Consider the following 22768-nt stretch of genomic DNA (forward strand, 5'->3'; position numbering starts at 1 on the left):
TTTAGTAATAGCATATGTACACATGTCGGTTATTATATCACTTCAAAAACCAAGAATTAGGTGCAACAGTTTGGCTTTTTTATTGTAGAGTACACTTTGTTACAGTACCAATAAACTTACCAGTGTCATATAATCATAGTCACATCAGTATCTCATTCAGAGAATCATGCACACCTGCAGAGATCGCTAATAGCTCGATGCTACTCTAAAACTGAGGTGATAAACTTCAACTGTGCACTAGCCAGTATGGAATAATAATAATAAGGAAGTAAAGAAAGCTCATTTAACAAGTGAAATCCCAGTATATATTGATGAAAAATCACACCACGCGTGCACAAACACACCCAAATTCTAGATTTGTCTTGTCACTTTGTTTTGCATTCATATTTTAGAATCAGATTAAGAGGCCACTTTGGGTTTTTGCATTTCACCTAAACAATAAGTACTTCCTTTTCTTCTTACCAGGTTCCTGTAATCTTACACCATTTATCTGCAAAAAGCACTCCAGTGAAATAAACTAAAATGTAAACACCACAAGTGGAATATGTTGTCCTGTACAGAAGAGCAATGCGACCGTCAATATGGCTGCGGGTTTACAATTGTTGTACTTGGCGACTGCTGTCTGTATCACACAAGTGTGAAAAGCAATAACACCACCAAAGTGCAACTGTTGGCGGTCAATATTTTCTCTCCCTGATAAACCCTCTGGGCAGAAGCGCTCCTTAGTCTAGCCAACGCAAACACAGCTTTGCAGCTTCAATCTGTCACACAGTATGAATATGGAGCCAAAAATAAATAAATAAATATTATCGTTACAAATCCTTTTCTTGCCACTGTGCATTCTCTGTTTCACAAAGGAATCCTCGAAACATGAAGTTTAAGCACTCCCGAAAATGTTTCAGATTTCTCCTAAAACTAAATTAGCCTTCATTTCTCCTGAGCTGCGAGTCTGATTTGCTTTACCTTTTCTAATGCCACTGCTCTGCAGGGGATTTACATTTACTATGACTAGACACAAGCACACTGCAGATTTGCGACACACATGCAAAAACAAAAAAGGCATTTAAACGTACCTTGTAAAAGTCAGATGTGTCTGTAGGAGAAAGTCTGCAGGTTGACATGGACGGGATACATGAGCACGTCTTCCTCAGCTATATCTGGAAAAACAAAGAGACCCAAAATGCCAAGGTTATTTCACACATCATTTACAGCATGTAGCCTTATGCACACATCAATATAGAGAGCAGTGAGTTATCCACATATCCTATAATGCCATAATGATGGAAACAGGAGTGCGTGGGAAACATGAGATTTACAAAGTTTACAGAGATACTGTTCCAACTTACAGCACCCACACAGCACTCATGCACACCTACATGCGTTAGCACCCCCCACCCACCGTCCACACACACACACGCACATATGCACACACAAACATACATACAATAAACAAGCATTCAATTCCCAAAGCAGCTATAAGGCTCAACACACTCTGTTACCCAGTGGCTTACTTTTAAAGATGAATCTCAAGAGCCCCCTAAGGAAAACAGCACTTTGCCAGGGATGTCCAGGAACGTTAACTGTCACCGTCTCTCTCCACACTCAGACACTGACGGCTGTGATGAGAAGGTGCGGTGCTCCCACACTGAGGCAGGGTAATTGGCTAGAGATGATGGGCCATAAACATACATCACAGGGGCGGCGAAGCGCCAAGCAGACAGCTAACTAAGATTCTCCTTCGACTGCGTGGCTCTTGTTTGTCGTATGTGCACGTACACACATGCTCCTCATTGTCTTCCTTTCCCTGGATATTCACGCTCTCTGAACACAGGGGCTAGCCTCCAATTTTTATAACTCAAAAAAAAAAAGAAGATCCTGCCATTCCCTTTAATCTATCACCATAAACCTGATATGGCACATTGTATATTCTGTTCAGACCCTTTCACCCATTTTTTGGCATCATGACCATACCCAGAGGATGCTCTTTCCTGGCATTATCATCCACTGATATATAATAGGCACTACCCATTCAAAATGCATCATCACCATAACAGATAGGATGCCCTCTGTCTCACCATTACTACCACTACACAGTGGAGGATAATAGGCTATCCGCTCCTGAGGTGCTATCGCCACGGCACAGACTTTCCTTCTATTACCATAACACTTCTGTCATAATAAGCTGAGAGAGCCTCGCAGTCATGACCACAGCTCTCTGAGAGGAGGTCAGTCATGTCATACTGTTTGCTCACACGCTGGTAATTGGGAGAAATAAGGCTGGGTAAGGAAGTAGCAGTGGAGCTGCCCTTTCTTCTCAGTGTTTGCTGTGCAAGGCAGCTATGACGCTATGATCCAGCAGTGCTGCTTGGCCATTTGTTGTGTTTTAAAAAGCAGCGAAATAAAGTCAACAAGGAAAATGGTGCCAGCTAATTTGGCTGGCAAAATTGCAGCTGCTTGCGACGTCTCATGACGCTCCCTCATATTGGACAGCTCCTATGAAACAGCACTCCCCATCCTAATGCCGTGAAATGGAATGGGGGAATTATATCAATAAAAATATACTTCATTCATCTTACGCTCTTCTTTTCTGGGTTTTACAGATTTAGTTTGACAGATTTGCATGACCACATTTTTTTTCCTGGACACATGCGACAACCTAAAGACCCCTTCACTCTCTCAGCAGACTAGAACTTCAAGGGGAAGAGTAAAACTGATGGCACGGAGTGGAAGAGACAGGGGGGTCCAGGCAATGCGCTCATTATTCAGAGAGACACTCGAGGCCACAGGAACCGGCACACTTCATTTTTCTTGTCAAACTTCGACTGGCTTAATGGCATGTTCGCAGCAAGTGGTGAGACAAAGAGATGGTGTGGCCAGGCCAGGATGTGGAAGTAGTGTCAATCACAACACAGGCCGCCATCGCAGTGGTGGATAGCCTACATTCTTTTAAACGGTAGATCACCTGAGTTGCCAAAGCTGCTGAACGTGACACAGTGGCAAATAAATACGTCTCGTCTGTCAGGGAAGGAGACGGCAAATACAGTAGGGCTAGTTTTCAAAGAGCAAGCTAAAATATGGTCTCAATTATACTCGGAACTACTGAGAGGCACAGATGCTCCTATTGTTCCTCCCATTCCACATCTTTCTGAACCCTACCTCATTATTGCCTTCATTACTGGTGCCATCGATATGGAAGGCAGCTGCCAGAAAACCCGGCTGTATCCACAACCCATCATCCAAACACCAATTAATCATCCGCCCAGCAATTACACAATATACCTTTCACTGATTTCGAACACAGTGATTCTTTTTCTGTTTAATTTCTATACCAGAAGCTCCCGTGTTTGCAAGTCATGCAAAGCAGTCTCTTCCCGTTCTATATATCCACTGGACTGGAACTGTATTTTGATCAGAGAGATGATGGGGCAGGTGTTTTGGTGCGGCTTCATGTCAGCGAGAAGCCTCATTCCATCGCAGTCCAATCTCTAGGCATGGCAGTGGGCTGCCGTGTCAGACAGCCTCTTTTGTTCAACTCCTAATTGGGATAATTTATTGTTCTAACAGGAAGAGCAGCTGTGGCTTTACGGCGTAGCACCAATTAAATCCAGATGCTAGAGTAAAAAGATGGGGATGAACGTGACTTGGGGACCAATCGCTAATATTAATTCAGATCCCTGTGAGATACATGTAACAAGCTGGGATGAGAGATTCTTTTCAACACGATGCTTTTGGGCTGATACTGAAAATGTGCAATTTTGAGGGGGATTCATGAAAATGGTCATGATCAGATCTCTCAGACATTACGAAAGATTTCGAACAATGAATGAAATTATGTGCTAGATTAAACGGAAACGAAGATCTCGGGGACAAGGACTGTGGCTGCAGTGCATGAACAATCACTGGATTCTGAAATGTTGCTCTAGTTTTACTGTTGTTAAAGAAGTTTTTCCACCCAAAATGGCTCTGACACAGGATCAGGTGAATATGAGCGTGAGATCTGGGGAACAAGGGGAGCAACTGAGTGAAATCAGGTCGCTGTAAAGATTTCTCCAGGGCAGGTCTAACCCCGCCATACTGTGCTTGGCCCGCCTGCCTCTTCAGTCGAGGCTCTTTAGACGAAGAGCCCTGGGGACAGGCACAAATGTGAGTAACACAGAGAATGGAGGCAGCATGAGGTCACCACCTCAGAGCTGCAGCTCAAATAGTAATCGCAGATACACAGTGACTCCTTAAGGCTTAAAATTCGGAGGGAAAAGAGAGCGAATAGTGAGAACGTCCATAGAAAGAGCCTCCTTTTGTTTCTTCATTTGACTTCGCTTTAAAGTTTTAATTAAGTATTTCTGCGCTTTGCAGCTATTTACTGTAAACAGGAGGTATGACATGTTTAATATCCAAAATGCTTACATATAATTGCGTATTACTTGCAACAACAAGAAATTTTGCTTTGGATTTTGGTTGTAAAATGCAAAAAGAAAGAAAATTCTCATCTTTGAGGAACCATTTTAAATATCTCTCTAGCACAAAATGGTTAAGGAGTATGGTAATATGACGAGCACAAGGTAAAACCGAGGCAGAGCTCGTTTTTTTCTGTCCATTTTCAGACAGTAGTACCTTGCGAATACCTTGTGCTACCATGATACACTAAATATCCCCATAAAGCTAATCTTGTTTTCTTTCCAAAACTGTTTGAATTTTTTCTCTAAAATTTTGTCTCGCTTGTAAAATAAAGGCTTCGGAATGACTCCTTGACAGCCATTCATCCACAAACACTAGATGGATCAACTGAAAGGCCAAATGGATCTCTTTGGCTCTGTGTCATGGCTGTATTTTTTTCTATTTCTGTGAGAACAGATACTGTTCGTCTGCTGTTCTCATTGTCCAGATTCCTCATATTTTTTAAGAACACGCTGCACACCATTCATGCATGTCATGTCACGTTTTCAGCTAATAGCTGTTTGGGATTCACACTCTTGGTGCAGAAATGATATTTTATGCCTTTTTAACTCATATATAATATATTTAACTAAATGGGAACAAAATATTTCATGGATCAGGGAAAAGTGGCTTAACAAACAAACATATGGCTGAAAATGGCCAGGTAGGAGGACTGGATAGAAAAGAAGTGAAAAAGCAGCCATTTTCTGAAGAAAAACTTTGAAAGACTATCACGAAGCTTGGAGGATTACTACTCAAGATCATTTTTAAAAAGTCTGTCTCTGTGTTAGCAAAATATAAAATACTTTCACACAATCCTTTCGTTTTTATGCCCGTCTATGCACACATTGCATGCATGCACACATGCACACACATGCACACATATTTAATACATCAAAATTATGCGAAATCACACTGCTTTTATAAGATGTCAACTGTTCCATAATCCACATTCCTCATTTATAACCTTTACTACTGGGACAGTTGCATTGCAGTGGATAGTTAACTAGTACTGTGTATTGATGATATTAATAATTAGCTAAAGAAGATGGTTTTGGGTGCTGGCTTAGCTCAGTTGTATGAGCAGGTGACCATATACCACATGGCTGAAAGCAGCCGGCCCTGATTCAAGTCTGACCAGTGGCTCTTTGCTGCACATCTTCCCCTCTTTCTTTCTCTATGCTTTCCTGTCAATCTTCTCCGTTTCTATCAATAAAGCCAGTTAAAAGGCCAAAAAAACCCCCAAGGTAGGTATTACTAGTGTCAACTAATATGAGTAACAAAGTTTAATCAGTTAGTTTCAAATATTTTAATTAGCTATACTTCAAATCCCTAAACATTTATCACCAGCTCCAGTCAATTTGATTATCTATTATTACTCTATTTTTAGTTTTTAATTTCATTCATTGATTTTGCACAAATATCATCATATAAAGTGATTAAAGGTGTGATAAAATGCAGATACCACACAAGGCAGTAATCTTTGAGAATTTTGAGACGTCTAAAGACTGAATGAAGCTGACCTGATAATGACTGGATCATATTTACAACATGGCTGAATGGTTCTCCCTCTAGAAATTAAAGATGGAAGGAGTTTGTGATATTGTACATCTCTGTAACATCTCCCGCTAAATTTATTCTTGCCACGGAGCTCCTGTGTATTTCATTACATTCTACTTTGTACAACAGACTTCAAACCCCGAAGACAATATCAAATAGCTGTTTGCAGTAGCCTTGACAACAGTGGCTGTTTTCCATCTCCGACTTAACCTCTCTTCCTTCCTCTCACTTTCTTAGATGTCGTCAGAAGTGCCATAAGCTGTTCAACTGGATGGCAAGAAACCTTGGAACTTTATGAGGATAAAGAGCTCTGACCCAATTAGCCGTCTTTGTTAAATAAAACTCCACCGGCCAGCATTTAAACCACCACATACCCCTCTCTTCCCCTCCCCTGCTTGTGTTTTTACAGTACAAAGTGATTACAGATTTAATTAGCTGAGGACCTTGCTTCAGGGAGTCTCCTAAATCCATATTGATATTTCTGCAGAGTTCAGAACAAGAGGCCTGGGCTCTGTGAGGATGACTTACGAGGGTGGCGGCATAAAAATATAATGACGGTGTGATTTTCAACTTTTACCAGGCTCTGTTTACTTTTCCCTCTGAGACTAATTTTACAGTAGTACGATGCTGAGAATTATGCAGCGAGCAAAGAGCAGATCAATGCCATCTCACAGCAAGAGTCGTGGATTTTAACAAATCTCCTGTCATGAAAGCTCGTTTTCTGCTTTTGACATGTGGAGAAGTTTAATGTAAGTTTATATACTTCAGTTCCTTATTTATTACCTTTGCCAAGTGGGTTAAGGATTTGTTAGCGTTTAAGTGTGTGTGTGTGTGTGTGTGTGTGTGTGTGGGTGTCTATCTGTAAGCTCGAAAAGCTATGAATGAAAGGGATGTCGAGTGAGGTCATTTTAACAATCCATTAAAATTTGGCTTACAGCCACCAATTTCTTCAAGGTTAGCTTAATGATTTATTGGTTGAAAACTGACAAAAGGCTTTTTTTATGGCTTAAAAACTATGATTCTTACAAGTCTGGTGTATATTACCAACATGAAGAAAGTATTATAAGATTTAAAGTATGATTTGACCTCTGACCTCCCCTTTATGGTCAACAGACTGATTTAAAGGTCAACGTGATATTAATGCTATACAGAGCTATTTTATTTATCTATTTTATTTATATTGACAACATATAGGGATGCTGGGGTATTATGATATTATGGGGAATCTAAATATTTAACTTTAGACCTCTGATTTCATCTTCAAAGTCAAATAAGGTCAAACTTTTATAAAAAATGTGTTTAAACCCATGCGTCAAATTTAGCTTCCTTTGATTGTATTGGCAACACTTAGGAAACTATGCTAATATATGAGGACTCTAAATATCACTTTATAGTTTGCATTGAAATATCATGTGACATTTGACCTCAGATCTCATGTTTACATTTCACATCTGCCTGTAATGATGAGTATTGTTAAGAGAAAGTGGATGGATAGAGGACTAAAGCACCTGGTAAAAAAGCACAGCTTCTCTTAGCAAAACATGATAGTGTCAAAAAGGCAATACTGCTGTTTGTGTACATGAATACTGTTGTACTAAATATTTTTTGACAGTCTGAAAAACTTTGAAACTAAATATAATTAAATTGGAAGTATATTTACGTGACATCGAACAGGTTCCCAGGAAAGCTAAACGTCAGAGTTAAGTCCATGATGTAAATATGTAAAAATTGTGTTTTTTGTTTTCTGTTCTGTGTCCTGTTCTTTTTGTATATGTGTGTTTTTTTTGCTGCTGATACAACCAAATTTCCCCTTGTGGGACAGTTAAAGGATTATTCTATTCTGTTCTATTCTAAGTCAAAAGGCGAACGCTCGAATGCTATTTTTATGTGGTGAAAAGTATATTGACAAGATGTCCTGATAGCAGACCTCACCAGCCTTTCATGCGAAACCATGGAAGCCTCGAAGCAAAGAGAGCAGCAGCAACAAAGCAGGCATCAGTGACAATAGATGTGACAATGATTAAGACAGATACAAAGTAAAAAGCAAAGCTGGACTAAAGATCTTGCAGTGGGTTGCAAAGTGAGTTGCAGATGCACAGCAGCTGTAAGCAGACTAAAACAGCTTAAATAGCACATCTCTTGTGCCAGCTAAGATTAAGCTACTCTATCTCCCAGGATTGCAATGTTCTGATTGTTTTGTTGTTTTGTTTTTTTAATTTTAATCCAAACCAAGATTGGCTCAGGTTCCTACCCGCTAAACAATGGACATTGGATAAACGTGTCTATATTGTGTCCATTGGTCCATGACCAATTCTGGACATCTGGACGACATCCGAACTTCAAAATTTGGACATCCAACCAAGACCCAACCTCGGCATCAAGATGTTCAACATTTGAACTTTGGACTGGGTAATTTTTTTGGACATCATGTGGGCGTCTATGACAGGTGCAGGAAATTTACATGATTAATAAATGTAATCTTTTTTATTTACAAATATCAACATTGTTGTTTTCAACATGATACATATGATTATTGATTTTGTATAAACAAACAAGATCTGTTATGTGTTAGGCTATTGATTTATTCAGCACGTGGGTTTTTGTTTTTTATCTGTTATTTCACATCTTCCTGTTGTTCTTTAGCTGGTTTATTTATTTTTATTAATCAACTTATAATTTGTAATAATAATGGTAAAATAATAATGATTAAAGTATTTGGAAAAAAATTTGCAATTCCTTTTAAAAGGAGTGCAATATGTTTAATACGTTTAAAAGAGCATTTGCATAATACATGGTTCGTTTTATTGTGAAGAGCTTTGTAAGAGGAAGTGCATGTGCTTGTGAACAGCAGCAGGACTGAGAGAAGTTGCTAGGCACATTATGAGAAGTTTGTGCAAGTGTGTATGCATGAACTTGACTATCTGCTCGACAGTCTTTGTCGATCCACCGACCAGCTGCTCACTTTTGTTTTAGCTCAATAGCCCGTGTCACTTTGTGCAGTGGGTATAAAGTAAAACAAGAGGTTTGAGTTTATGACATGAAACATATCTGTCTGCATTTACACACTAAAGGAAATATCAGGTCTCTTAACAAAAATCAGTAGATTAAATGTAATTTCATGAAGAGCCTTTACACAAAATGAAAAAAATGAAATAACTGAAACTGTTGCACACACTGTCAAATGTAAAACTTTATTTTACAGAATGTCTTACACACAGTACTTACAGTAATGTGCAAATCTCCTGAGCCAACCCCCTTTCTTTAGATTTTGCTTCCAAAAAGCCCCGAAGTCTTAGAATTTTTTAAGAGTTTTTTTTTTTTTTTTTGGATAACTCCTTCTTTTCTTATTTTAGTCCATTCTGTGTACCTTACCACTGTTTTTGGTATAAGCCACTTAACACTGCCCTATAAATCATTCAAGAAAAAGCACCTAAGTCAAGGAATGAACTAATGTTGTGTCTATGCATAATAGACAACTTGGCAAAGAACCAAATAAAAATTGCATCTCTAGGTACTTTGTTACCTTTGTTTTATGTCCATATCTTTAGTTAAGTCTATGAAAAATGATAACAGTTTGACAGTCATAAAAATGTAGTTTTGCACCAACAAGGTGAATCCCAAAGAGCTTTTAAGCCAAAATTTGGCATATCACAGCCAACCGTGCTATGTGGAGATATGTGGAGCACAAAAGAACTGCCGGGCCTAAAAAGTATCTACAGCAGATGAACAGAATCTGAAGGTTATGTTCTTTTAAAAAAGCGAAAAGAATGTTGCAAAGACCTGACACAGGACCTAAAAGAGCCATCTGGCCCTTCAGTTTATCCATCTTCTATTCACTCAGAATCATATTCTTCTGATTTTAAAGATGACTGTGATTCTGAAACCTCATCAGAAATGGTCTCAGTGGATTGGTGTCTGTCAAGAAAACACAACAGCAGTAGCCAACAACCAAAGACGAGGTTTGGAAAAGCCTTCAAAAAGAGTCAAGAACTATTCCTGAAGATTACTTAAAGAAATCACAAGAATGCTGTCAAAGAGGGTTCAGCCTGTGTGTGTGGGGTCATAACAAATATTAAATTACAAGGTCATTTGAACTTCATTTTGTATCATTTATTGTACCACATATATTTCAATTAATTGAACCTATTCCCCATTTCCAATAAGTACAAACTTCTATATTATATATTGTGCTTTATATGTGTAGTACCATGCATGTCTGCAGGTGTTTCAATAAATCACAGCACGTAGTTCCCATTTTATTAGCAAAACATAAAGAAATTAAAGATGACAAGAGATTTTTGCATGTAATTCCTTTTAAAAAAGAGCTTATGATCCTGTGTTTTGTTGTTCTTAAACCTTCTCACATGAATTTTTATAGAAATCTAAACTGGAGAAATAGCTATTTACATTGAAACCCTTTTGGTTGAGTTATTTCCTTATTTCAGGGTTAGATGCCTATATTTAGATAAGATGCTGTTAAGATACTATCACTATACAAGAGATTAAAAAGGTAGAAAATGTTGAATTCTTTACAGAGACGCACCAATTTCAATAATTCCATAATTCAGGCACAAGGTGCAATGCAGCTTTAGAAAGAGGTCAGACTTTTTTCACTAGACCAATCCTGTCTTGTTAATATGATTTCTATTTCTATTTTATCGTGATATTCTGTAATTAAACCTGTAATCCGACTGGGTGTGTTTGGCTGAGTTTTTTGACTGATGATGTAAGACAGGGAAATGTTGGAAGTCAGGTACAACCGATGGTGAATATATCATCCGTTTGAATTTAAACTGAAAATGTTCCCAAGTTGCTATTATCGCAGCACAAGAGGGATGGCAAAAAGCATCTCAAGTACCAGTTTTACCATGAAAACCTTCAGAGAATAGCAATAAAAATTCATATTTGAGATTTACAGCTAAAATATTCACTAATATGCAGTATTTTTCTTTGTTTAACATCACATTCACTCAGCGATGAAATGTGAAAGCAGCATGCTGTGGGCTTGTTTTCATCATGACTGTACTGAGCCTCTATAACACAGTGTTGAATGAAAGACCAGCGGAGCTCTGAGGTAAAGTGCCAGCGCCAGAGAGGAAATGAAAATGAGGGTGGTGACTATGGAAGTGTCAAGTGCTCCTCGTCAAACTCCCTGCACATACTATGAATATTTCACTGCTGAAACACAGCAGCCTTTCACCCCATGCTGCACCCCTGGAGACAGACAAAGACAAACAAAAGAAGACAAATAGACTCTGTAGCTACATACGGTATATAGATGGCTATAGATGGAGAGTAAGATAAATCTATTTCCCCCAACTACTTCACTACGTGGATACCTGTCTCAGGCTTCATCTTTCAGCTCTAGAACTTGAGGCAGGGCTGACAGGAAGACTTTTCCACAGCTGACAGCGCTGCCTTCCAGCACCAACAGGGGCTGTCTGAGAGCTCACCAACATCACAAAAGCAAGTAACGCCCTGAACAGAATTGCAGATTGCTCTGAAACACAGAATACACTCGCTCATACAGATTATGTGCACGCAGATTACATCCTATACATTCACACATAGAGACAAGTAATGCAAAGACTGTACAAGAAATAGGGAACGTGACTACATTCAAGGTACTAAAGAAATGTTGAGACAATGTTGATGATGTTGAAGTGACGCGGCTATCAGTGCAAATAATAACTCATCACTACAAGAACTGTAAATTACAGTACACAATGCTGGCTATGTTTTCTTTTTGCATACACTGGCCTGCTGGTTTCCTTAGATAAAACCTCTTGAAACTATAGGGATGTATGATCAGGCCACAACTGAAATCTACAGTTGTGTTTGCCCCCTTCCTTTTTTTCTATTTTTTTGTGTGTTTGTCCCACTTAAATGTTTCAGCTCATCAAACACATGTAAATATCAGACAAAGATAACACGAATAAAAACAAAAATGCTGTTTCTAAATGAAGTTGTTTATGATTAAGGGGGAAACAAAAATCCAATCTTTCAAGGCCCTGTGTGAAAAAGCGATTTAAATATTTAAATTTGCTTTATGAGCTGAAACATTTAAGTGTGACAAACATACAAAAAACAGGAAATCAGGAAGAGGGCAAACAGTTTACACAGCACTGTACCTATCTATACTACTTCAGTTTTTAATATATTTGTTATAATCAATGAACCCTAATCCTTGTGAGGACCATAAATATATTTACCAAATTTACAGTTGTGCCAGCAACCAGCAGCCTGAAATTGCCATATGTTCACCTACACCACAAACTATCAGCTACTTTAGACAATTTTTTCTTTTTGTACATATTTGTACAGTACATGCTCATCAAACAACTTTTATTTACTTACCAATGTTTCTGGTAGAATCCATCACAAAAAGTACCACATTTAAGTGGGAACTGATATTGAGACAATATTACTAAGACAAACATGAATGATGTACATTGATCTATGCCATAAACCCCAACCCAAAGATAATCATGCTCCAGTAATTGAAAAACTCCTCCTTAACCGAAAGAAGTAATTGCAAAACCAATACTGAACCTATTCAACTCAAGCAGTAAGTAACACATAACAAAACCTAATCATTTACTTCTTTGGGGACAATGTCCCAATCTTGAGGCAAAATAACCTTCCTTCTTCTGTGAATGCGATCTTCAAAAGTTGCCACAGTGCTACAATTAATATCTAGCCACTGCCAGAGCACTTGAAATCCAATTTTCTCCTTGGGAAGCTTTGTTAATTCTTTGTTTAATATATATATTGAACTTCCTTTTATTTTTCCAAAGTTGTAAATGGCTTCTTCACTTCCAACACTTCATGAGCTATAAAAATGCACAGAAATGAACTTGTTTTTCCAGTGCATGTGTTGTATTAAATATGTGCTTTCATGCTGGCAGTTTCATGTAAAGTGCTATGCTATGATTTAATGATTGCTCCGTAATCCTGATCGATACTGCCTCAACAAATGAGCTGAGGTTCAGAAGGACAGTAAAGGGTGACGGAACATTCCAACCATAAATCAGACCAGAAGCACTTACTTTCACTGTGTATCCTATGGGCCATTATTGGTGGGTGTGCTCACACATCATAGTGGCAGGGGTCTTCCAGGCTAAAAAGGAATAAAAAAAACAAAGGACTATTAAATCACAGTGTGAGACCAAGCTCCAAGCAACATACACACTTTAACACCATGGTATAAGGACTGTGAAGCTAGGTTAGGACCCACAAAGAAGGATGGCGAGAGGAGAAGAAGGAGAGAAAGGGAACGCGACATTGATTTTCACCCTCTGAAGTGGCACTTCATCATTCTGTGAGACACACTGTATCGATCCCCTGCCTTTAGTTTGTTTGTAATTTTGGAGGCTCAAAACTGTTCACAAAGATAGATCCTCTTATATGCCACTTGCCTCCAAGATGAAGAATGGAGGCATCAAAGGATGTGTGGGGATGACCTCATTTTACAAAGTGCTTCTCACTCACTTGGTTTTTGTGGCCCAAGAATTAAGGAGGTTACTGTTTCTACAGTACTCTTTCTTCCCTTTTCTCTCTAAAACACAATTTATATAGACATTACATATTGCATTTGCATTATTAGGAGTATTTTTATTTACACATTACATTATATCAGTTTAAATCGCTGGGATACAAACATGTCATCTTTTGGGCGAAAATCAGTTTCAAATCCAAGTTTGTGTGATTTCTGTTGATCTGGTGTTTTTCTTCAATGGGTTAGAGTTGGGATTACTGTCAGGGAGAATGAAATGAGCGCAGTACCTTCAGAATTATACAAAATGCTGCTGTCTTCAAGAGGGACCTCTCTGACAGATCAGTTTTTGTAACTGCCTGAAAGCTTTAAAGGTGCTATGTGTATTTTATTTTGTAACTTCAATCACTGCTAACTAAGCAGCTACTTGTTAGCATGTCCCTGGGATCATCAGTTGGGTCTAATGTCTCTGCAAGGTAAGATAATCTGAGATTTTTCCTGTAAAATGCATGAGTAATTTACTAGGCTCCTTTTCCACTGTTCTGAGTGAAAATTATATAACTTTTGAACACTTGCATTTGTCACTTAACAGCTTTTGTCCTGAGGTGTGTTTGTAAAAAGTAAATTACAATTACAAATTACAATTAATGGTGTTTTATTATTCTGTGGCATTAATATCTACAGTCAGGCTATAAAGGAAGCAACTGTGAACCAATCAGACCTCGGAAAGTTTTAATTCCATGGCAATATACTAAAACACAGTTACATGTAGTTTTTAAAATGTAACAATCTCTGCCCTTGTGATGTCTTGTAAGTCAGAAATTTGTGAGCTGTCCCTGTTGGGTTGTTATTATTTCTCCACCTGTTAGTAGAAGTTGTTAGCAAGGTCCCCGTAGTCCCTTTCTGTTAGAAAGTTTGGACCTTTAATGGGTGCATTGGCAATATTTAGGGTCTTCTGAACTTATATATGTAAGGTGTCTAAAATTTACTTATGCTCTGGTTTGGAGATATAAAATTTAAACTGAACTGAACTGAATGATAAATAGGGGCTTGACTGTTTTTAGCTAAGGTATGTGGGATGGATTAAGCAAGCTTCAGTGCAAAAAATCATATTCTCATAGAGTGAGCAGAGAAGGATTTTACTCCCAACATTGTGCTGGTACAAAGCATATTTACTGCACCTTTCTACTGTGACCTCCATAGCTTCCAGAAAAACTCTCAACCTGAGAGACAACCACCCACATACAGTCCTACCTTAGCAACTCATCTGCACTTTATAATACCCCCAACCCACTGCCCTTTATTCAGAGCAACAGAACGATAGCACCTCAGAATACCTTCAGAAATACCAAGGGAATACTTGAAGGTTATCATTTTCAGGAAAATATCCTTTAGCGAGGGTTTCATGAGCAAAACAAATTAAAACACATACACCTACACATGCAAAAAAGACATGTTCCATGTCTCACATTGCTATTATTACTGTGATACTGTTACACACTGGTGTAACAAACACACAAAACATATTTCTAGCAGTCAGCATGCTAGAACTTTTGTTTTATGGTAAATGGATCTTGTCTAAATGTAGGCACAGGAAGGTGCTTATTAGCAATATGCATTCAGCAGCCACTTTGTACACCTGCTCAACTGCTTGTTAATACTAATACCTAATCAGTCAATCACATGACAGCAATTCAATGCATTTAGGCATATGGACATGAAATTCAGACCAAGTATCAGAACAGGGATGGAAGGTGATTTAAGTGACTTTGTAGCCACTTTGCTTGTAGGTACCTGATGGGATACCATAGTGTTGTGGTTTGCACGTTTACTTAACGTGCAAACCACAACACTTAACCTCTGGTTTGACTGTGGGAGGAACCGTTTGGGTTTGGGTCAGAAAGGGCATTCAGCGTAAAAGTCTACCAAATCCAACATACCCAATACCCACCGTGGTGACCACCTGTAAATAAGGTAGCAGTTGAAAGTAGCTTTTTACCCGGTGAGCACAGTTCTCTGGGTAGAAATACTGAATTACATTACCTGCAGGCTGCGTGAGGTGAACTTACATTTCCAGTGGCATGCACTCCACGGTATGGTGATAGGATTTCAGAATGGTTTGTGGTTTATACCTACCTAGCATAAATCTCCAGTTGCTAGCAACACTCTCCTAGTCAATGATTAAATTATTTCCAGTTTTTTGAATTCATGTGATAGAGACCTGCGGGTGATCTTTATCTTTCAAGCTCGGGTCCTCTACCAGAGACCTGGGAGTTTTCGGGTCCTGGGCAGTAGCATTGCTGTTCCTGGGAACAGATATCTCGGATGTCGTTCTTGGGATCTGCTGGAGCCATTCGCCCAGTTTGGGGGTCATTGGTCTGAGTGCTCCATTTACCACTGAGACCACTGTTGCCTTCACCATTCATGTCTTCTCAAGCTCCTCTCTCAGGTCTTGGTATTTCTCACGCTTCTCCTGTTCCTTTTTCTTGATGTTGTTGTCACTTAGCATAGCTACAGTTATCTCTACAACCATCTTCTTGTCCAGTTATGTCCAGGTGGTTAGCCATCACCAGTCTGTCTGTCTGTATCTGGAAGGCCCACAGGATATTAGCTCGGTCATTCTCAAACATTGGGGAGTATATCCCATTTGACCTTGGGACTTCCAGGCCATACTTGGCACAAATGTTCCTGTATACTTGCTGTGGCTTCTATCTCCTCCTCTGGCCAACTTATTACCCCAGCAGTGTGTTTGACGACTGATAGGATATAGATGTTGATTGCCCAGCTGACTCCTCAAGACTTGCTTGCCTTACTCTCTCTCTCTCTCTCTCGCTCTTTCTCTCTTTCTCTTTCTTTATATATACAATGCTAGTCAAAAGTTTGGACACACCTTCTCATTTAATGGCTTTTCTTTTTTTTCATGACTATTTACATGGAATTCTGTCGCAAACAAAAAAATGTGAAATAACTCAAAACATGTTTTATATTTTCAATTCTTCAGTATATCCACCCTTTGCTTTGATTGCTGCTTTGCACACTCTTAGCATTCTCTCTCTGAGCTTCATGATGTAGTCACCTGAAATGGCTTTCCAACAGTCTTGAAGGAGTTCCCAGAGATGCTGAGCACTTGTTTGCCCTTTTGCCTTCACTCTGCGGCCCATCCAATCCCAAACCATCTCGATTGGGTTTAGGTCAGGTGACTGTGGAGGCCAGGCAATCTGGTGCTGCACTCCATCACTCTCCTTCTTGGTCAAACAGCCTTTACACAGCCTGGAGGTGTGTTTGGAGTCATTTTTCTCTTGACAAATATATGATGGTCCAACTAAAGGCAAACTGGATGGGATGGCATGCTGCTACAGAAGCTGTGGTAGCCATGTCAGTTCAGTGTGCCTTCAATTTTGAATAAATACCCAACAATGTCACCAGCAAAGCATCCCCACATCAACCCACCTCCTGCTCCATGCTTCACGGTGGGAACCATGAATGTTGAGACCATCCGTTCACCTTTTCTGCGTCGCACAAAGACACAGCAGGTGGAACCAAAGAATTAGACTAATCAGACCAAAGAACAGATTTCCACTGGTCTTAATGTCCATTCCTTGTGTTTCTTGGCCCAAACAAATCTCTTCTGATTATGCACTTTTGCACAACACAACCGATGGTTCCAACCCCTTTAAGAAGGCAAGAAATTCCACAAACACCCTAACAGGACACACCTGTGAAATTAAAACCATTTCAGGCGACTACATCATGAAGCTAATTGAGAGAAAGCCAAGGGTTTGCAGTGCTGTCAACAAAGCAAAGGGTTACTACTTTCAGGAATCTAAAATATAAGACATATTTAGAGTTATTTATTAATTTTTTCTTTGCTACATAATTCCATATATCTTACTTGATATATTTCACGTCTTCAGTTTGTATCTACAATGTAGAAAGAAATACAAATTAAAAAAAGAGGAGATAGATAGTTATGAACACAAGAGAGCAGCCTTATGTGAAGAAAAATATCACAACCACTGTTCTTTTTAAAAAAATGCTTTAAAAAGATCTCACCTGCACCAAAATCAGTATTGTTAAACCTACATCATAACAACGAACTACATAACTAGAATTATATATTTGCAACCTTTTTAAAAGTAAAATCTGCCTGCTTTCATCCTTATGTGCACACATTCAGTTATAGATGGGTGTCTGCATGGTGATTGGTTGCAAAAATTAGCTGCAGATTCTTGAGATTAAGTAGCACATGCTTTAGAGGTACTGTTTGAACACAAGACAACCAGTCCATCTGGTGAGTTCTTTGTGCAGTATTCTCTTTTCTCTATATCTAGAGGCAGCATTTTCCTTGCGACTGAATCAACATACTGACTCAAATTATAAACTGTCATGTCGGATCTTATGGGGGCTACTATCTTGCGTTTTTGGAGCAAGAGCCCACTCACTTACCTGCTGGACATGACTGCGACACACCCAGCTTTTTAATGATTTCTGCTGGTAGTTTTATGCAATTGACAGCTTCTTAAATCAAGATAAATATAACTTTGATGCTAGATTTAAAAACGCACAAATCTTAACATACTATAGTTTTATACAACATTAAAATCATTCTGTAGCTCTTACAGTTAATGTGTTAAGCTACAGTTAAGCTAGCAGTTAGCACATGGCACTGTGTAAGAAGACATTTGTTAGCTAGTCAGCAAGTCTACACACCTGTGTTTCTCTCATCACTGGTACCTTGATGAGGCCCAGAGTTATTGTAAATATTTGAATTATCTGGAAATGAAATGTTGCTTTCTGAGATTTTAACATTAGACTGAGGATGATATAAATAACCTAAAGATGTTACAGTTTTACATCCATTACACACTCACAGAGCACTCTATAGCCTGGTAACATGGAAACAGAAAACTTTAAATAAAATGTTACATTTAAAAGCACATCCGTCAAAGGTTTCAAAGAAGTGTAATTTGTTCTTTCCATTTAACAACAGGACCCAGAGTCCACAATATTATTAACAGCTGGGGGAAAAAATGAGTGAGGTAGACCATCGGCACCAAGCCGAGCCTGGATTCCTGGATTGAGAGGTTTACAGAAATGCCCTCCCTTTTTTCCATCATAGACTTCCTGTACTAAATGATCTGTTGACCCAGTGAGGCAGCTATCATGTCAGAAAGATCAGGAGAACTGAAACTCATTGCAGGGACCAAGCAGGACTCAAAGTAAAATCTTCTTTTTTAGAGCCCCAGCGTAGGTGAAGATGGACAAAACACATTATGAACAGCGTGGTAGCAACATTTCATTTGTGTAATGTTAGAAGTACTGAACATCGTTACATCATCACAGAGGCTCTGGAGTTTTGCCAAATTATGTTGTTCCGTCCTGCAGAAAATAATAGATTTAAAATATCTATTATACTCCTTGGTTACTTTGGCATGAATGCTTCTTAATTACTTTATGGTAAATAACACACTATTAACAAATCATAGTGTGAAAGAATTTCATATTAAAGCTTTTTGGCTCATACACATGAAGAATTTTTTACCTTGTACTTTTTACCTCATGTTTTATTTATTTATTTATGCTGTCAAAAAAAATCTACATATCATTTTATGTATTGCCAATTTCACTGACAGTACATAATATGTTAGCTTAGTATTTGTACTATTTTTTAAAATCAGTTAATTATGGAGTTACTGCAAATTTACACCAGTATTACAACAAATACATGAATTTAGTATTTCTGTCTGTTGTCACTGGTCGGTACTCAGGTCTGAATTTGAGAGGAGCTCCTACAATCAGAAAGAGAAAACCATCACAAACTGTAGAACATCGTACAGACTTCAGGTTCTGTAGCTCTGCTCTTACATTTTTTCAGTCTGCAGTTCTACTGACATGCTTACACTGCTGTTTGTAGATATTTAATAATATTCTTCTGGACAGCAGCTGAAAAAAAAGTCCAGCCTGTTGCTCTTGCAGTGTAATACTAATAATAAAAATACAGTAACAGTAGCGTAAGCTAGTGACTGTGTAGGCCCACTGATTTTTCTCTGCTTCACATATAAATCAATGCAGTGCCTCATCTTTGGCTGCCTGCTACAGGTCTGAACATCCTTCAGTTTATTGTAGTCAGATATACAGAGTTAATATCTTAACTACAGCACTGACTTTTAATTAACATTTAAGCACAACAGAGATTTCTTTAGTCAAGGTAAATGTACACAGATTAGCTTCCAAACATCAGCTTTCTCCCAATAGCTGACTGGTCATCTTAGCTAACTAGCTAATGATGTTAATTACTGAATAGACTAGATATCACACATTTACCTTAATGAAAAACTGTGACGATCCCTTAGATCCCTTATATTGATTTGTCCGGTTTAGTACGGAATACCTCAGTCTGTCAGTTTGAAGCCCACAGTGGTGGTTACGGAAAGTAAACACTGGACCTCTTTGCAGTGGCCCTACTCTATCTGCAATCCCCGAACAGGGATATGCAAGTTTCTCCGTGACTACAACTGCTAATCAAAGCTGTCGTCATGACATTTCACAGCATGATGTTAATAATTACAATCTGAAAAAGTGACCCAGTTAATCAGGATGATGAGAACTAATAACAATTGCAGAAAGCATCTTTGGGAAAACTTATTTTCTTTTAAGTTGATCCAAGTCTCATCCACTAGCATGGAGATAGCGGGTTTACAACCTATACTGCACCCAAACACCAGGGGGCGACATTTTGGCTTCACTTTGGGGGAGCCGTTGGGCCATCCATGTTTTCTGCAGTCGTGTAAGGATAAGTGTCACTTTCACATATCTCTGAAAGGCAATGCACATACTGACACAAATGGCTTAAAGAATTTCACTGTAACAAGCCTTCATCTTCACAGTTACTAGCAGTATAATGACTGACAGCATCAACATTCTGGATGGAGGTCATCTATGTGAACAGAGCACTGCATCCTCCAGATGCTCTTGCCATATTTGTTGCCTACAGGCAGTCAAGTATTTCTTCATTTCCTTACTCCCCAGGTTTTTAAAATGTCATTTATGTCTAATGGCCGTGCTCATTAGCTGCATCTGAAAAACACACTCTGGTCATTACTAGCAACATTTGCAGTCAGGCTTCATGCCGAATTCTCTTTTTTGAGTCATCCGTCACAGCCCTGTTCCTTGGCAGTTGGCACTAGAAATGACGCAAAGCACAAATCTTCTAATTATCTGCAGCTATCTTTATATGCTTACATTGGTGGTGAATGTGTTTTGACAAGGCTGTTTTATCAGTGTAGCGAGAAACCCAATCTGGAACAACATCCATCATGTTAAGGCTGCCAAGGCCACTTGAGGGACTACACAGGCAGTAGTGCGCTACGAATTGCACTTTACCTTGGCATGATCCCCTTGTGGGCAGAGAAAGAGAGGCATGTGCGCTGTGATGGAGACAATAGCAACTATCTTTCATTATTTACTTGTCCAACTGTCAGATATGGACAAATATTACAAACAAACAAACAAAAAAAAACTTTGGCATGCTGGTGAAGATTGCCCAACGACAACTCCTCAAAGTCAGGAAGATAAAAAGTTTCTGCAGAAACCAAGACATCCACTTTTGTCATTGTCAAAATGAACAGAAACCTGGCTTGGTGTTTCTACGTTAACGGTGTAAAATAAATAAGTGCTTTGGAATCACACAGTGGCACACTTTTTTAGATTCTGCATATTTCTTTAGAGGAGCGTTGTGTGGGTGTGCAACAGCCTGTCCAAGTGAGAAATAGAGAAAGAGGGAAAGTGGGTGGGGGAGCATGCTGGCTATCCTTTGTCAACTGCTCAGTGCCATTTAATGGCCTGTAAACCCCTTTGCTGGAGAAAGAACAGGCAATTAGCATACTGAGTGGATTACAAGATTGCTCTGACTCCTGGATTAATGTGTGCACTTAATCTTCTCTTTGCTAAGCGATTCTTGGATATACAGCTATTCAGGGGAAATGAATTTACCCACCTTCCAAAATACATGAAAAGGAATTTCTTCCATGATGACATCAAAATTGTTATACTACAGCTACTTAATGCACTGTTGGACTGAACTGACCAAGATTTCTTTTTATCTATTTATGTCACATCAGATGGGAATCAAAGTGGCCCAAGTGCCCCTCTGGGCTAAGTACTCGTCAAGTGCTCTTTGTTTGAGTCCAAGTGCCACTACCAATGTCAAGTTTCCCCTATGTGCCAGTTCCAAGTGGGCCACCTTGACTGACATAAAGACCTCAGTCAACATGTTAAAATCATTTCCCTTTAGAAAATACAACATTAAACTTAAAGTAAACACAGACTGTCCAACAGCAATACCGTACCAACTAACAATTCTAGATTTTCTTTACAGCATTGTCTCCCAATCTAATATAGCATGAAGTACTAAACATTTCCCTGCCTTTTAGGTACATACAGTTCTAGTATTACTTCAAAGCCCCTCACAACTGTGTACTAAATGATGCTTTGATACACCATAAATGTACTTAATCCCTTTTTATACAGAGATTTTGACATAATGGCATTCAGAAGAGCCCTTCATGAGGCCTTAGCTTGTTCAGACTAACCCACACCAAGCCGGTGTAATTCCTCTCCAGTGGGCGATTTTTCATATCATGTGGAATATAGGGGGCATAACATCTTACACAACAGCAATGGTAGTCCGAGGTGCCAGCTCTTCCTCTTACACAAATGTCCATATCTCCGCAGTCGGCGTAAAGGTCGCACAACAAAGCCCCCCACTCTTCTTTTGTATCTTTCCATATAAAAAGTGTGAGGCAGAAAAATGGCACAATATTACAGCCTCGAACAGAGGCTTTACACGTCTACATAACTCTGTGTCCTTGAACTCAAACATTTTCTGAGTCCGTGGCAAAACCGTCCCGCACAGCACACCATCTCCTTGATTGCTATACACTGGCTATTGTTACTCTATATGATAAATACGAGGCTGCACTCCATATCGCCTCAAACTTTGGCTGCATCTCCTGACTCTGCCATCATACTTGAATCACTATGTCTATTTGCTGGGTTTGATATGATCTTTAATCTATGGCTTACCACCTCACATTAGAATCTTTTACCCTGGAGTGGCCCCCAGAATGAAAAGCACAGCTAACACTCAGAACCAAGGCAGGGCGTCGTAAAATGGCAACATGTACACATTGTGGCAGATAATGTCAGAATTACATATCCATTCATTCATTTATTCATTCGTTCACAAGAAGCATTTACCGGAAAAAAATTCAAATGCTA

General features: G+C 39.0%; 1 protein-coding gene across 2 annotated transcripts in view; it reads right to left on the reverse strand.

The window, feature by feature from the left end:
- LOC116314008 (mgat4 family member C) overlaps window positions 1–22768 on the reverse strand; it is a 113442-nt gene that overhangs the window by 48382 nt on the left and 42292 nt on the right. Inside the window, exons 2-3 of one of the 2 annotated variants that reach the window (XM_039614491.1) lie at window positions 13044–13114; window positions 1074–1157 (exon numbers count right to left, since the gene is read on the reverse strand). The gene's annotated coding sequence lies outside the window, so the exon portion shown is untranslated. Of the gene's footprint in view, window positions 1–1073; window positions 1158–1511; window positions 1635–13043; window positions 13115–22768 lie in introns of those variants that run through there. The other variant, XM_031731888.2, reaches the window with a different exon arrangement.

Source organism: Oreochromis aureus, linkage group 7, assembly GCF_013358895.1.
Source record: "Oreochromis aureus strain Israel breed Guangdong linkage group 7, ZZ_aureus, whole genome shotgun sequence".
In the NCBI taxonomy this organism is placed as follows: Eukaryota; Metazoa; Chordata; class Actinopteri; order Cichliformes; family Cichlidae; genus Oreochromis; species Oreochromis aureus.